A 15,366-nucleotide genomic window follows, 5' to 3' on the forward strand; every position below is an offset into this window, starting at 1 on the left:
GAGTGAAAGGGTAGTGTGTCAGATGGACTTGTTATATTTTGTTGCTGTTGTCTTGGTTTGGGAGCCACACCTGATGGTGCTCAGGTGAAAAAATCTGATTGTTTTAAATCAGTAAAGTAAATCAATAATAATAATAATAATAATAATAATAATAATAGTAATAACTCTCATAAAGATAATGGTGGGCCAGAGAGATAGCATGGAGGTAGTGCATTTGCCTTGCATACAGAAGGATAGTGGTTTGAATCCCGGCATCCCATATGATCCCCCGAGCCTGCCAGGAGCAATTTCTGAGCGTAGTGCCCCTATGTAGTAACCCCTGAGTGCTGCAGGGTCTGATCCAAAAACCAAAGGAAAAAAAAAAAGAAAGATAGATAATGATATGGCTGGGGTGGTAGGCAGCAGCAGATAAGGGAATTCCCCTCCCCCCAGCTAGGTTTTATATATATATATATATATATATATATTCCCCCTATTATCTCTTCCCTTCTCTTTCTCCTCCTCCTCCCTTTCACCTTTCCATTCTTCCCCACTTTCTCCTTCCCAAGTAGTAGTCTTTTTTTTGTTTTGTTTTGTTTTTGTTCTGGGCCACACCCGGTGACCATGATGCTAAGGGGTTACTCCTGTCTATGCGCTCAGAAATCATTCCTGGCTTGGGGACCATATGGGACGCTGGGGATCAAACCGGTGTCCATCCTGGGGAAGCCTCGTGCAAGGCAAGCGGCCTACCACTGTGCTATCGATCCATGCCCCCCCCCCAAGTAGTATTCTTACATCAGATTGGTGGCAGAACAGGGATCTCACCCACACACATGTGGCCATAGCTAGAGACTAAGGAAAATTGGGATTACAAAGAATATATTACTGGAATATAGTCCTATAGAGGCCCAGGGACAAGATTTCAGATTAGGAAAGTGTATATTGGCTAGAATATAACATAGGGATAACACCAGGCCATCATACACTGGGGGTGAGCACATGGCAAGGAATAGAACTTAGTAGTACACTGGATTTAGCATTAAGGGTCAGGTTGAGGGAGGATGAGTGACACTGTTCATGGATAAAAGAGGCCTTACTATTGAAGGGACCTGAATCTAATTAAACTGCTATAAATTCTAACTTCTTAGAATTTATTAATAAACTCTAGCTTCTGAGTTTTATTTTTATTTATTTGTTTATCTGTTTATTTATTTTTGGGTATGGGGTCACACGCAGTGGTGCTCAGGAGTTACTCCTGGCTTTGTGCTCAGGAATTGCTCCTGGCAGGCATGGGGGGCCATATAGGATGTTGGGATTTGAACTACCATCTGTCCTGGATAGACTGTGTGCAAGGCAAATGCCCTACAGCTGTGCTTTCTCTCAGGCCCCAGTTTGAGAGGGGTTGGGGTCCTTGGGGAAAGAGGACAGGTCCGTCCTTCCTTCCTTCCTTCCTTCCTTCCTTCCTGCCGTCCTTCCTTCCTTCCTTCCTTCCTTCCTCCCTGCCTCCCTCCCTGCCTCCCTCCCTCCCTCCCTCCCTCCCTCCTTCCTTCAGTTTTATTAGCCACATCCAGCGGCGCTCAGGGGTTACTCCTGGCTCTGTGCTCAGAAATGGGGGCCATGGGCCCGGAGAGATAGCACAGCGGTGTTTGCCTTGCAAGCAGCCGATCCAGGACCTAAGGTGGTTGGTTCGAATCCCGGTGTCCCATATGGTCCCCTGTGCCTGCCAGGAGCTGTTTCTGAGCAGACAGCCAGGAGTAACCCCTGAGCACTGTCGGGTGTGACCCAAAAACCAAAAAAAAAAAAAAAAAAGAAAGAAAGAAATGGGGGCCATATGGAATGCTGGGAATAGAACTGGAGTCAGTCCTGGGTTGAACCATGTGCAAGGCAAACGCCTTACCCGTGTGCTATCCCTCTGGCCCCATGAATACCCTTTCAAGTACACTTCGACACAACAATGATTATTGTTCTATTTAGGCTGGCCTGGTTCTCAGAAAAGGAACACTCATTTCTTTCCAACTGATACTTGGTATCAGTTACTCTGGAAATGTATAACGATAAACTCGTAGTCCTGCCAGCAGAGGGCAATGAAGGCCATTTTTGTGCTAGCCAGATTTGCAATTTAATGAAAGGTCCCCCAAATTGTGATGTTCTCGCCAATAGCATAAACCTGAGACCATGATAGAAATGCAAACTACTAAACCCCCACTGGACCTTCTAAATGGAAAATTCTGAGGCAAAGGCCCAAAAATTTGAGGGTTGGCTTTTGGTTTTGTTTTTGGGCCATATTCGGCGGTGCTCAGGGGTTACTCCTGGCTCTGCACTGAGAAATCAGTCCTCACAGGCTTGGGGGACCATATGGAATGCCAGGATCGAACCGAGTTCATTCCTAGTCAACAGTGTGCAAGGCCACTGTGCTATCGCTATTTTATTTTATGTTCTATGATTAACAATACTGTTGATAGGGTTCTGCACTCAGGAATTACTCCTGGAGGTGCTCAGGGGATCATGTAGATACTGGAGATCAAAACTGGGTTGAGGGGCCGGAGAGACAGCACAGAGGTAGGGCAGTTGCCGTGCACACAGCAGACCCAGGACGGACAGTGGTTAGAATCCGGGCATCCCATATTGTTCCCCAAACCTGCCAGGAGCAATTTCTTTTTTTTTTTTTTTTTTTTTTGGTGGGGGGGGCCACACCCAGCGGTGCTCAGGGGTTACTCCTGGCTGTCTGCTCAGAAATAGCTCCTGGCAGGCACAGGGAACCATATGGGACACCGGGATTCGAACCAACCACCTTTGGTCCTGGATCGGCTGCTTGCAAGGCAAACGCAGCTGTGCTATCTCTCTGGGCCCAGGAGCGATTTTTGAGCACAGAGCCAGGAGTGGCCCTCGAGCACTTTCGGGTGTGACCCAAAAACAAACAAACAAACAAGCAAAAAGAAAAAAAAGAAAAAGAAAATGGGTTTGGATGTGTGTAAGGCAAATGCTTTTATCTATGTCATATCTTTCCAGGCCCTACAATGCTTCTTGAATTGTGGAACATGGACCCATGAGGGGGGGGGGGTGTCATAATATAATGTAGATATTGCGAAATTTGTTTTAAAAGAACTTTTTTTTTTGTTTTGTTTTTTGTTTTTTGGGCCACACTCAACAGTGCTCAGGGGTTACTTGTGGCTATCTGCTCAGAAATAGCTCCTGGCAGGCATGGGGGACCATATGGGACACCGGTATTCGAACCAACCATCTTAGGTCCTGGATCAGCTGCTTGCAAGGCAAACACCACTGTGCTATCTCTTCGGCCCAAAAAAGAAGTCTCTTATTTATTGAATCAAACAGTGAATGTTTGACTTTGTGTGTCTATATACTTTTATACACATGATCATATAAAAAACAATTTGGGGGGTTTGGGGCTTCACACCGGCAGAGGGGGTTACTCCTTGCTCTGTACTCAGGAATCACTCCTAATGGGCTCAGGGATAATGTGGAATGCCAAGGACTGAACTTGATTCAGCCACATGCAAGGCAAGTGTCCTATCAACTGTGCTATCATTTTGGTCCTATAAAAATTTTGGAAGCAAGGGGCCGGAGGGATAGCATGAAGGTAGAGTGTTTGCCTTGCAATCAGAAGGATGGTGGTTCGAATCCCGGCATTCCATATGGTTCCCCCGAGCTAGCCAAGAGCGATTTCTGAGCATACAGGAGGAACCCCTAAGCACTGCTGGGTGTGACACACACCCCCCTCCCCAAGAAAAAAGTTTGGAAGCACAGGCAGAAAGATAATACAGGGGTTAAGATGTTTGCCTTTGGGCCCGGAGAGATAGCACAGCATGTTTGCCTTGCAAGCAGCCGATCCAGGACCCAAGGTGATTGGTACTAATCCCGGTGTCCCATATGGTCCCCCGTGCCTGCCAGGAGCTATTTCTGAGCAGACAGCCAGGAGTAACCCCTGAGCACTGCCAGGTGTGGCCCAAAAACCAAAAAAAAAAAAAAAAAAAAAAAGGTGTTTGCCTTTCATTGTCATCAATCCTGCTTCAATCTCTTGTATTACATATGGTCCCCAAGCACAGCCAAGAGTAAGCCTAATGCTCCACCAGATGTGGCCCTCAAATACAATTAAGCCAAAACGAAAAGCCAGAAAATTTCTCAGGCAAAAAGGGGTCATTAGAGGAAAAAGATCATGAAGCCCTGATGTAATGGAGATTGGGGCTGGTTGTCGAATATCACCATCTCTTCTCTCTCTCCAAGGCTACACGCTGCTCTCCTGTTTAATCTTGTTCTACTCTGTTCTGCCACCCTGCATGTGATGCTCCTTCAGACCCTCTTTCAGAAGCCAGTGGTTTTACTTGAGAACCTGCGCCTCCAATGGATGCCCCTGAGCTCCAGAGAGCAGATTTACCCCCACTGACTCCCTCCCAAGGCCTCAAAGCTGCTGAGAGAACAGTCATTTGTAGCCAATTTGCAGTCACTGTCATCAGTTCCCATTGTTCCTAATCTTTCCCCTGGGTCCAGCCTCTCTTGACCAGCCTACAAAAGGGAAAGGATAGGACCATTCAGGGCCACATCCCTGGGGGATACTGGACACCTAAGGGGTTTATAGAGATAAATCTCTTGCTAATTTGCCACTCTTTTGCATCCACACACCAGCTTCCTTGGGCTACCCCCAAAGGAAGTTTCTGCCCCAAATGCTCCCTACATGTAATTCTCTAATACTTAGCTTTAGAAGCTGTTTCAGAATGATTCCAGAAATATTACCCTAATGGTCTTGACTTGATATCTTGATAATCCAAAGGTGATAAATGTTAATTTTTTTTTTTTATGGATTTTGGGCCAAACCCGGTGAAGCTCAGGGTTTACTCCTGGCTATGCACTCAGAAAACGCTCCTGGGTTGGGGGACCATATGGGACGCCAGGGATTGAACCACAGTCCGTCTTAGGTTAGCGTGTGCAAATACCCTAGTGCTTGCGCCACTGCTCCGGCACCCTAATGCTAAATATTTTTAAGTGTTTGGGTCACACCTGGCAGTGCTCCAAGGAACTCCTGACTCTGTACTCAGAAATCACTCCTGGCTGAGCTCAGGCCCTTATGGGATGCCAGCAATAGAACCCAAGTCAGCAAGCACCCTACCCGCCATATACTATTTTTCAGGTCCTTGGTGTCACCAATTTAGAAAAAGCCTTTGTTGGCCTTGATGCTGGCATCACATCCTTTTTCTCAGCTGCAGTGCATTCTAGTGTACTTCCTGACAAAGTGCCACTGGGCCTGCTTGCATACCCAGCAGTGCTGACATGTGGCCTGAGGATGGAGCTTGGGGGCTTCTGCATACAAGACATGCACTCCAGCCCTCGAAAAACTATCTCCTAAGGCCAGATATCAGGTAGGGCATATCAGGGTATATCAGATAGGGCACTTGCCTTCCTTACAGCCAACCTGAACGTCTATCCTCTGCATCCCATAAGGTCTCCTAAGCACCACTAGGCATGACTCCTGAGTTCAGAGCCAGGAGTAAACTCCCAAACAATGCTGGGTGTGACCCCCAAAACAAAATAAATGCTGTTTCCTGAGGAGCTAGATAGATAGTACAGGAGTTTAAGGCTCTTGCCTTGCATCCTACTGACGTCACTTTTTTTTTTATTTTTTGGTTTTTCGGGCCACACCCGTTTGATGCTCAGGGGTTACTCCTGGCTAAGGGCTCAGAAATTGCCCCTGGCTTGGGGGGACCATATGGGACGCCGGGGGATCTAACCGCGGTCCTGATCCTTGGCTAGCGCTTGCAAGGCAGACACCTTACCTCTAGTGCCACCTCACCGGCCCCTGACTTCACTTTTTTTAATCCCTTGTACCACATAAGGTCCCCCAACACTGCCAGGGTCATACAGAGCCCAGAGTGAGGAATAGCCCCCAGAGCATAGTTGAGTGTGGTCAACCTCCTTACCCCCCAAAAAATAATCAAAGCAGAAACCATGCTATCTCCATCAGCCCTCTTATTCTATTTTCTTTAAGTACATTACTGATAAGGAGCCCAAGTCTGTTCCCAGGTCTTAGGAATGCTAATTTTACCTTATTGGTGTCCTTAAAACTAGGGTTAGGGCTGAAATACACTTAACTGCCTTTTACAAAAAAATAAAATAAAAAGAACGTTTTCCAAGGCCAAGGGATGTAGTTCAGTGGCAGGGCACCTGCTTTGTGTGTGTGAGGGTTTGAGTGAGACCGGTGGTACTGCCAACTGAAACTCTAGTGCCATACCCAAATATATGATCAGATACACCACAACCAAGTGTATGCAAGCAACACAGCTAAACAATGCATTTGTGTTCCCCTTCACCACCGCAAAAACAGGGAAGGAAAATAAACACACACATTAAAGTGGGCTAGTATCTGCTGAGTTAATAGAGACTTATAATATACAAAACTGATTAGGCAACTAATAAAATGTATTAGGCATTTCACTTATATCAGTTCATTTAATTTTTTGTAATGTTTTAGGGCCACACCAGGTGGTACTCAGAGGCTCTGCATTTGGGAATTATTCCTGGCTGGTCCTGGGGATGATATGGGATGCTGGGAATCTAACCCAGACTGTCATGTACAAGGCAAATACCTTACTGGCCACACTATTACTCCAGCCCCATTTCTTTTTGGGCCACACCTGGCTGTGCTTAGGATCCAGGATCTAACTTGCATGTTGACTGCATACAAGGCAAATCCCTTCACCGCTGTACTATCTCTCTTGTCCTATTTTTGTTGTTTTTTGTTTTTTTATTTTTTGACCACTGACACCTGGCAATGGCCAGGACTTACTCCTGGACCTGCACTCAGGATTACTTCTAGTGGGCTTGGAGTGGATGGGTGGGGAAAATCCTATGGGATGCTAGGGATCAAATCCGAGTAGGTGGTGTGTAAGGCAAATACTCTACCCCGCATACTAGTGTTCCAGGCCCTGGCCCTTTTTATAACCTTGCAATAGGTTTATATATACATATATGTATACACATATATAATATATATGTGTATATATATATATTTAATTTTTTTCTTTTTTTTTCGGGCCACACCCGTTGGTGGGGACCATATGGGACACCGGGGGATTGAACTGCGGTCCTTCCTTGGCTAGCGCTTGCAAGGCAGATACCTTACCTCTAGAGCCACCTTGCCGGCCCCTGTGTGTGTGTGTGTGTGTGTGTGTGTGTGTGTGTGTGTGTGTATATATATATAAATAAATAAAATTTTTTTGGTTTATAAGTCACACCTGGCAATGCTCAGGGATTACACCTGGTTCTGCTCCTGGCTCAGGGGACCATATGGAATGCAGGGATTCGAACCATATATATATATAACTTATATATTATATATGTAATTATATTCCTTAATTGAACCATGGTGGGATACATAGTTAAAAAGTTGTTCAAGAGGGCCGGAAAGATAGCATGAAGGTAGTGAGTTTGTCTTGCATGCAGAAGTACGGTGGTTCAAATCCTGGCTTCCCATATGGTCCCCCTAGCCTGCCAGGAGCGATTCCTGAGCATAGAGCCAGGAGTAACCCAAGCGCTGCCGGGTGTGACCCAAAAAAACCCCAAAAAACAAACAAACAAAAGTTGTTCATGATTGCATTTCAGTCATACAATGTTAGCACCTTTCACCAGTGCACATTTCCAGGCCAGTTTTCTCCTCCTGCCCTCCACACTAGCCTCCCTGCTCTTTTTTTTTCTCTCTCCCTTTTTTTCTTTTAGATATTGTTACTGAACGGGTATCATATATATCAAATTATCTTTCAGCACCCAGTTCTTGTCCAGAGTGATTATTTCCAACTCTCATTGTCATAGTGTCCACTATATAGAGAAGTGTCCCAACTACACTCTGCTATTTGTGGCAAGCTTCTTACCATGGGCTGGTCCTTTTGGCCCTAGTCTCTATTATCCCTGGATGCTGATGCCATACAATCCTTTTTGTTGTTGTTTTATTGGGGTGGCACTCAGGAGTTACTCCTGGCCCTGCACTCAGAAGTTGCTCCTGGCAAGCTCAGGGGACCATATAGGATGCCAGGAATTGAACCCGGGTCTGTCCCAGGTTGGCCGTGTGCAAAGAAATGCCCTACCACTGTGCTATCACTCTGGCCCCAACAATCTTTTTTTTTTGGTTTTTGGGTCACATCCGGCAGTGCTCAGGGGTTACTCCTGGCTCTACACTCAGAAATCGCTCCTGGCAGTCTCTGGGGACCATTTGGGATGCCAGGATTCAAACCACCAACCTTTGCAAGGCGTTTGCAAAGCATACGCTTTACCTCCATGCTATCTCTATGGCCCCCCAACAATCTTATATTTATATCCCACAAATGAATGTGATTTTATGTCTATCCCTCTCCAACTTATTTTGTTCAGCATAATACTCCCCATATCCATCCATGTATAAGCACATTTAGTTTGTATTTTTTTGTTTGTTTTTGGCCACACCTGGTGACGCTCAGGAGTTACTCCTGGTTATGCTCTCAGAAATCGCCCCTGGCTTGGGGGACCATATGGGACACCAGGGGATAGAACCACGGTCTGTCCTAGGTCAGTGGTAGCAAGGCAAACCCCTACCACCTGCGCCACTGCTCTGGCCCCTGTATAATAAGCTGTTATAATTGAGCTGTTCTTGGGTTGTTTTCAGATTCTGGCTTTTGTGACTAATCCTAGAGTCTCCCTCGATGGCGAACCTATGGCACGCTTGGCAGCTGTGGCACGCGAGGCCTTGCAGCTGGCACACGGGAAGGTCCACAATTTAGATATGCAGCAAGGCGGAAGGCGAGTGTGCCGGTGTCTGCTTTGCAGCTCACCTGGCAACAGGGCCGGACTGGCCATTGTGCGGCAGTTTGGGCACTCGGGTTCAAAAAGGTTAGCCATCACTTAAGAAGACCTATGTTTTGTTTTGTTTTGTTTTGGCTACACCCCGCGGAGAAAGGGTACAGGAGTGTAGGGGTTACACCTTGCTCTATGATCTGAAATCACTCTTGGTGTGCTCTGGGGACCATAAGGTATGCTGGGGATCAAACCCAGGTCAGCTGCATGCAAGGCTCCAATCCAATCTAGCCCTATTTTTTTTTTTTTTTTTGGTGATTTTTGGGTCACACCCGGCAGTGCTCAGGGGTTATTTCTGGCTCCAGGCTCAGAAATTGCTCCTGGCAGGCACAGCACGGGGGACCATATGGGATGCTGGGATTTAAACCGATGACCTCCTGCATGAAAGGCAAACGCTTTACCTCCATGCTATCTCTCCGGCCCCTCTAGCCCTATTTTTGTTGCTGTTTTTGGGCCACACCTGGGGACGCTCAGGGAATACTCATGGCTATGTGCTCAGAAATCACTCGTGGTTCTGGGACTATATGGGATGCCGGGGATCAAATCCAGGTCCATCCAGCCGCTTTCAAGGTAAATGCCCTACTGCTGTGCTATTACTCCGTCCCCCCAGCCCTATTTTTAATTTAAAAAAAAAAAAAAAACAGGGCCCAGCAAGATAGCATGGAGGTAAGGCATTTGCCTTGCATGCAAAAGGACAGCGGTTCCCATATGGTCCCCTGAGCCTGCCAGGAGCAATTTCTGAGTGTAGAGCCAGGAGTAACTCCTGAACACTGCCAAGTGTGACCAAAAAAAAAAAAAAAAAAAGAAAACTTCCCTTTTTGGGGCCGGAGAGATAGCATGGAGGTAAGGCGTTTGCCTTTCATGCAGGAGGTCATCGGTTCAAATCCCGGCACCCCATATGGTCCCCCGTGCCTGCCAGGAGCAATTTCTGAGCCTGGAGCCAGAAATAACCCCTGAGCACTGCCGGGTGTGACCCAAAAACCACAAAAAAAAAAAAAAGAAAACTTCCCTTTTTGTTGTCATGATGACCAGAGTAGAATTAAAGACACCTGGATGTGGTGCCTGCACGTGGGGCCACACAATTGTGATATTTGCACATATACTCAGTTGTGGGGTGCCAGAGATTGTACAAACTATTGTAGCAAGGCAAGGTGCTTTGCCACTGAGATGTATTTAATTTATCTGAACATATTAATGAACACTGGACAGTTTACAACCTTTTGCTTAAACACATACCTCAAGTGGATACCTTTGTTGATACCTCAGTTTTAACTTTAATAAACAAATATATACATGTGTATTTTTTTGGTCCCGAGAATTGAATTCCAGTCCTTTGCATGCAAGAGATATACTCTGCCACTGAACGACATTCCAGACCCCATTAGCTTCAAATTTGAAACATCTGAACCAGTCTCCCCAACCCCAACATGACCTTGGTTTTTTTTTCTTTTTTTTTTTTTTTTTTGGTTTTTCGGGCCACACCCTTTTGATGCTCAGGGGTTACTCCTGGCTAAGCGCTCAAAAATTGCCCCTGGCTTGGGGGTGCCATATGGGAAGCCGGGGTCCTTTCCTTGGCTAGCGCTTGCAAGGCAGACACCTTACCTCTAGCGCCACCTCGCCGGCCTCGACCTTGTTTTCTCATTTGCTGAAATAACACTGTGCCAACCATAACCAAAGCAAGGAGCTTCAGGAAAAGAGGTAATGGCAGAAGACTATCACTGCATAGGCCAAGGATGAGAACACAGGTGAGAGTTTGGGCCTTGGCTTCATTTTCTGAGTACAGTTAGGTGTGCCTCAACCTTGAAACAGACAGCTGGATCAAGAGGTGAAGATCAAGAGGTGAAGGTGTGCCAATGGATCAGGATGGTGAAGAGCTTCACATTTGCAAGTCACACCCCACCCCTACAAATGGAGGCAAATATATGTATTTCTTTTCTTTGCAGTGTGGGGGAGTGAACGTAGGACCTCACAAATACAAGGCAAATGCTATACCATTAAGCCTTGTCCTTGACCTCTTAGATCAATCTTTCTCATCAGCTCTAACTTGTTTTGCATATAACTAAATTATATATAACTATATATGTATGTGTGTGGTTTGCAGAATTTATTTTGTTTTTGTTTTTGTGTCACACTCGGCAGTGCTTAGGGATTACTCCTGGCTCTACACTCAGAAATCGCTCCAGGCAGGCTTGGGGGACCATATGGGATGCCGGAATTCAAACCACCGTCCTTCTGCATGCAGGGCAAATGCCTTACCTTCATGCTATCTCTCCAGCCCCGGTTTGCAGGATATTTTTTATCAGCTGGTACTACTTCAGAATTGAGCAAAGAGATAGAGTGCACTGCAGGTAGGAAATTGGGTTTCTGCACAGGACCATCTCAGGAGCAACTACAGGGTGTGCTTTTCCCACCTTCAATTACCATAGTAATACTTTAGATTGTAATTGTCCAGTGGCCTGGTGATATTCCTGCTGGCCTTAATTTCTTGTGTTTGTTTTTGCTTTGGGGTTAGTAGTGTGGGTAGAGTCAGCAGCATTCAGGGTTACTTTTGCTCTGGACAGTGCTGAGGGGACTGGGTGTTGGTCTTCCTGGAGCCTCCCACATGCCAAACATGTATATGAAGCCCTGAGCTCAGTTCTGGATGACTGTTTTCATAATCATCCAGCCAGGCATCAAGTAGGTGCTTTAAATGTTTTTATTGGAACAATTAGCAAATGAATGACCCTCTGCCCAGTTCCTTAAGGGGAAATTCGCTTCTTAGCTTCTAGTCTATCTTTGTGGAAGGATGACACAGGAAGGACCTCTTTTTCGGAGGGTGGTGACCCACACATGGTGCTCAGGGCCTACTCCAGACTTTTTGCTCAGGGATTAATTACTCTTGGAGGGTTTGGGGTACTATATGGAGTGTCAGAGATTAAACATGGTTCAGCCACATGCAAGGCAAATGGAGTACTCGCCGTAGGATCTTTCTGCTCCTCTCAGATCCTTCCTGACCAGAGGACATTGCAGTTTGATGATCCAGTGGTCCTGATCGCCTGGTGCTGGTGATCAGTTGGTTGAAACCCTACCTGGTTGACAGCCTTGGTTCTAACTTTGGGACGGTGGGCAGGTGTGCAGGGCAGGTGGCCCACAGGTGCATATTGGAATACTGTGTTAACGTATGGTGTGTGTATGTGTAAAAATGACTGGATTAAAACCCCACCATGGTTGGATCCTTGATCATGTCAAGCAGGTACTGTAAACTCGGACCAAGTTTCCCAGGCTGTAGGAATTGCTGCTCTGGGAATTCCCTAACTGAAGGAAGAAATGGAAGAGAACTGATGATTCTCCAGTGCAGCAGCCCCTAGGTGATGGTGAGGAGAGAGGAAACCTTAGGAAGAAATTTGGGAGCTGCCTGGGCAGGCTGGGCAGAAGCGATCAGATCCAGTTCCCTTAAATTCTGGGAATCCTGTCCTGGTGTTGACGTGGGAGGAAATGTGTGTGTGTGTGTGTGTGTGTGTGTGTGTGTGTGTGTGATAGGCATGGGAGGAAATCAAAGATGATGGTGTGTGTGTGATCGCCTCAAAGGTGTGAGGAAGGGATCTGAGGGGGACGTGTCTATACCTGCAACGACTCGTGTGTGTGTGTGTGTGTGTGTGTGTGTGTGTGTGTGATCGCCTCAAAGGTGTGAGGAAGGGATCTGAGGGGGGCGTGTCTATACCTGCAACGACTGTGTGTGAGTCCTGGCGTTGGGGTGGGAGGAAATCAAAGAGGGTGTGTGTGTGTGTGTTTGTGTGTGTGTGTGTGTGTGTGTGTGTGTGTGTGTGGTTGTGTGTGTGATCGCCTCAAAGGTATGGGGAAGGGATCTCAGGGGGGCGTGCCTATACCTGCAACGACTGGACTCCCGAAGTGGGGGGCGGCCACGAAGGCACTCAGGTGCTGCTGCTCCTAACGCTCGGATCCGACCTCTATAGGAGAAGCAGCGTCTCAGCTCCGACCTCGGCGAGGCGGTGTGAGAACTCAAATGACAGGCGGTTAAGCCTGCAAGAGCCCGCACAGCGCTCACTGACCCGGGCGAGCCAACGCGCGTGCGCAGTGGCGCGCGGCTGTAGTCGCGTGTAAGGGGCGGGGGAGAGCGTGCGCGCGCGTTCGAAACGAAAAAAAAAGAAAAAGTCCTCCCCTCCCTCCCCCGCGGGGACCCGAGGCAATTGAGGCCGGAGTTGGCCGGCGAGCGCGCGTGCGCGTGCGTGTGCGCGTGCGCCAGTGCGCATAGCCGCCGCTGCCCAGCTCCGCGGCTGCTTTCCCCAGCCGCGCGCTCTTCGCCGGCTGGCTGGCTCCCCGCCTCTCCCGAGGCAGGCGCGTGCCCTCGGGGTAAGTACCTCGCGCCTCAGGGAGAAGGGAGGGACAAGAGGCTCTCTGCGGGAAGGAGCGCGGCCCCCGGGTTGGGAGTCTCAGCAGACACACCTCCCTTCCTCCGCCCCTCAGGGCTACGGAAGTGGCCCTGGAGCCACTGGTAGGAGGCGCGGAGGCGACAGGTGGACTACAACTCCCAGAGTGCAACGCGGAGCTCGCGGTGCGCCTACAACTCCCGGCAGCCCTTGCGCGCAAGACTTCTTTCCCCCCATCTCTTTCCAGTAGCTGCTGCCCACGGCGAAAACTACAATTCCCATAAGGCCCCGCGCGCTCCGAAGCGGCTTGCAAGAGTGGGCAGTCACTGGAAGTCACTCGGGCCACCGGAGCTGGCGGCGTCTCCAAGCGAGCGAGCGAGGTAGCGAGCGGCGTGGACGGCGCCCTGGACCGCCCGCGGTCTTGGGGGGGACGATCCCTCTCGGAAGGGTGGGAAGCCGGGACTCCCACTCGAGGTACGTGGCGCCAGGGTGCGAGGGCTAAGCCTCGCGCAAGGCTAGCGAGGAATCGATGGCAGCTTCGGATCCCCCCCACCCCATCCCGAGGGGGTCCCCGCTCATGTGTAGCTTGGCAGGGTGTGTATGTGTGTGTAGGCACCGGTTGGTTGTGGGGGGCGGCGGCTCCGGGACTGGACCTCTCGGGACCAGATCGTCCGGACTGCTGATCTGCTGGTGATGCCCGCATGGCTCAACTTTCCAGACCTGTAGCCCAGCGCTTTGCAAAAAAAAAAAAAAAAAAAAAGCATGCATGGAGTATGCATGGAATCGGGTGTCCGTGAGGTTTTATTTTTGCTGCTTGGCATTGCTGCTCCAGAGCTGCGATCGGGGGGGTCACCGAGCCGAACCCTCCTCCTCCTCCTCCTCCTTAGTCTCTTCTTGGGTGAGACGGGAGGGAGAAGAGTCACCATCTTTTTGCTCAGGGATTCATTCCGTTGAGAGGTTGCGATCGGGGCGAAGAAAGGCGAATTGGCCACCGAGAAGGCACTTGCAACGTGTATGCGCTATTGTTAGCCCTTGAGAAATGGGGAGGGAGAACGATCTATCAACTGCAGAGGTTTACTTGAGCGGCTGCATGTGTGCAGCCGAGACCACACTTAAGCACTCCATGCGTTGTCGCCGCTATGAACTGAAATTATTTTATTCATGAAGGCTTTGGTTTTTGGGAGGGGGGCGGACAGAGACGCGGGGACACATTTTGGCTTCTGCCATGTATCTACTATGTGACCTTGGGCAACTGACTTAACCTCTCTGTGCCTCGGTTTCTCTGTAGGGTGCTATGAAAATACTAAAATACTAACCGCCCTTTCGTAGAGGTGTCTTGAGGATTCATGGAGAATACCATGTGTACAGCTCTCAGAGCAGCTGCTGGCATGTCTTCAGCTTTTTATAAATGTACCATTTATTTGTTAGGTTCAAAGTGGTCCACAGAGCCTCAACAACGGGGGAGCTGGGGGCTGTAGCCTTGATCTCTGCAGCAGGCCAGACTCAGAACTGGTCTGGTTGACCTCTCCTTGCTGCCTCAACGCCTTATTTGTGGCTTGGGCTTAACAACACCAGTCTCAGAGGGTTGGAAGGATTTGCTGAGATTGTCTTCCTAGTCCAGAGCCATCTCTCACTAAGAAACAGCTCTAATGTATTGTAATTGTTCTTCATGTTCTCCATCTGGCCCCAAGACTGCCTAAATGTGGGCAGGGACGTGACAGGCCTGGGCTCCCCCACATGTTCACTCCCAGCCTCAGTGTCCCATCTGTGAAATGGTAGTCAGGGCTGTTGCGCCAGGGTTGTTTAGATGATTCCAAGAGATAATTCATGGTTAGTGTTTAGCACTGGCCCCGGTGCACAGTAACCATTTAATAAGCATATCTTGTTTTTCCTGATTGGCCTTTGCTGCTTCTGTTTTTAGTTACAAGGCAGCGTGGGTTCAAGTTCGTGGGTTCAGGTTCGTGGCCCCTTTCTCCATTTCAGTCCTCCAGGTTAACATTGTGGGCCACACTGCAGTTTCGGGGCTGAGAAGAGATGGTGCGGGCATGCTCTCAGCAGCCCCCTGCTGGGCTCTCACACTCTTCTCCCCACCAAACCAGCCTCCACAAATTTCACTTCTTGCCTTATGTCCAGTCCCAGTGCTGCCTACACTTGACTCAAAACCATATTAGCCCACTGAGCTGTAGTT

This window comes from Suncus etruscus, chromosome 14 (assembly GCF_024139225.1).
Source record: "Suncus etruscus isolate mSunEtr1 chromosome 14, mSunEtr1.pri.cur, whole genome shotgun sequence".
Classification (NCBI taxonomy): domain Eukaryota; kingdom Metazoa; phylum Chordata; class Mammalia; order Eulipotyphla; family Soricidae; genus Suncus; species Suncus etruscus.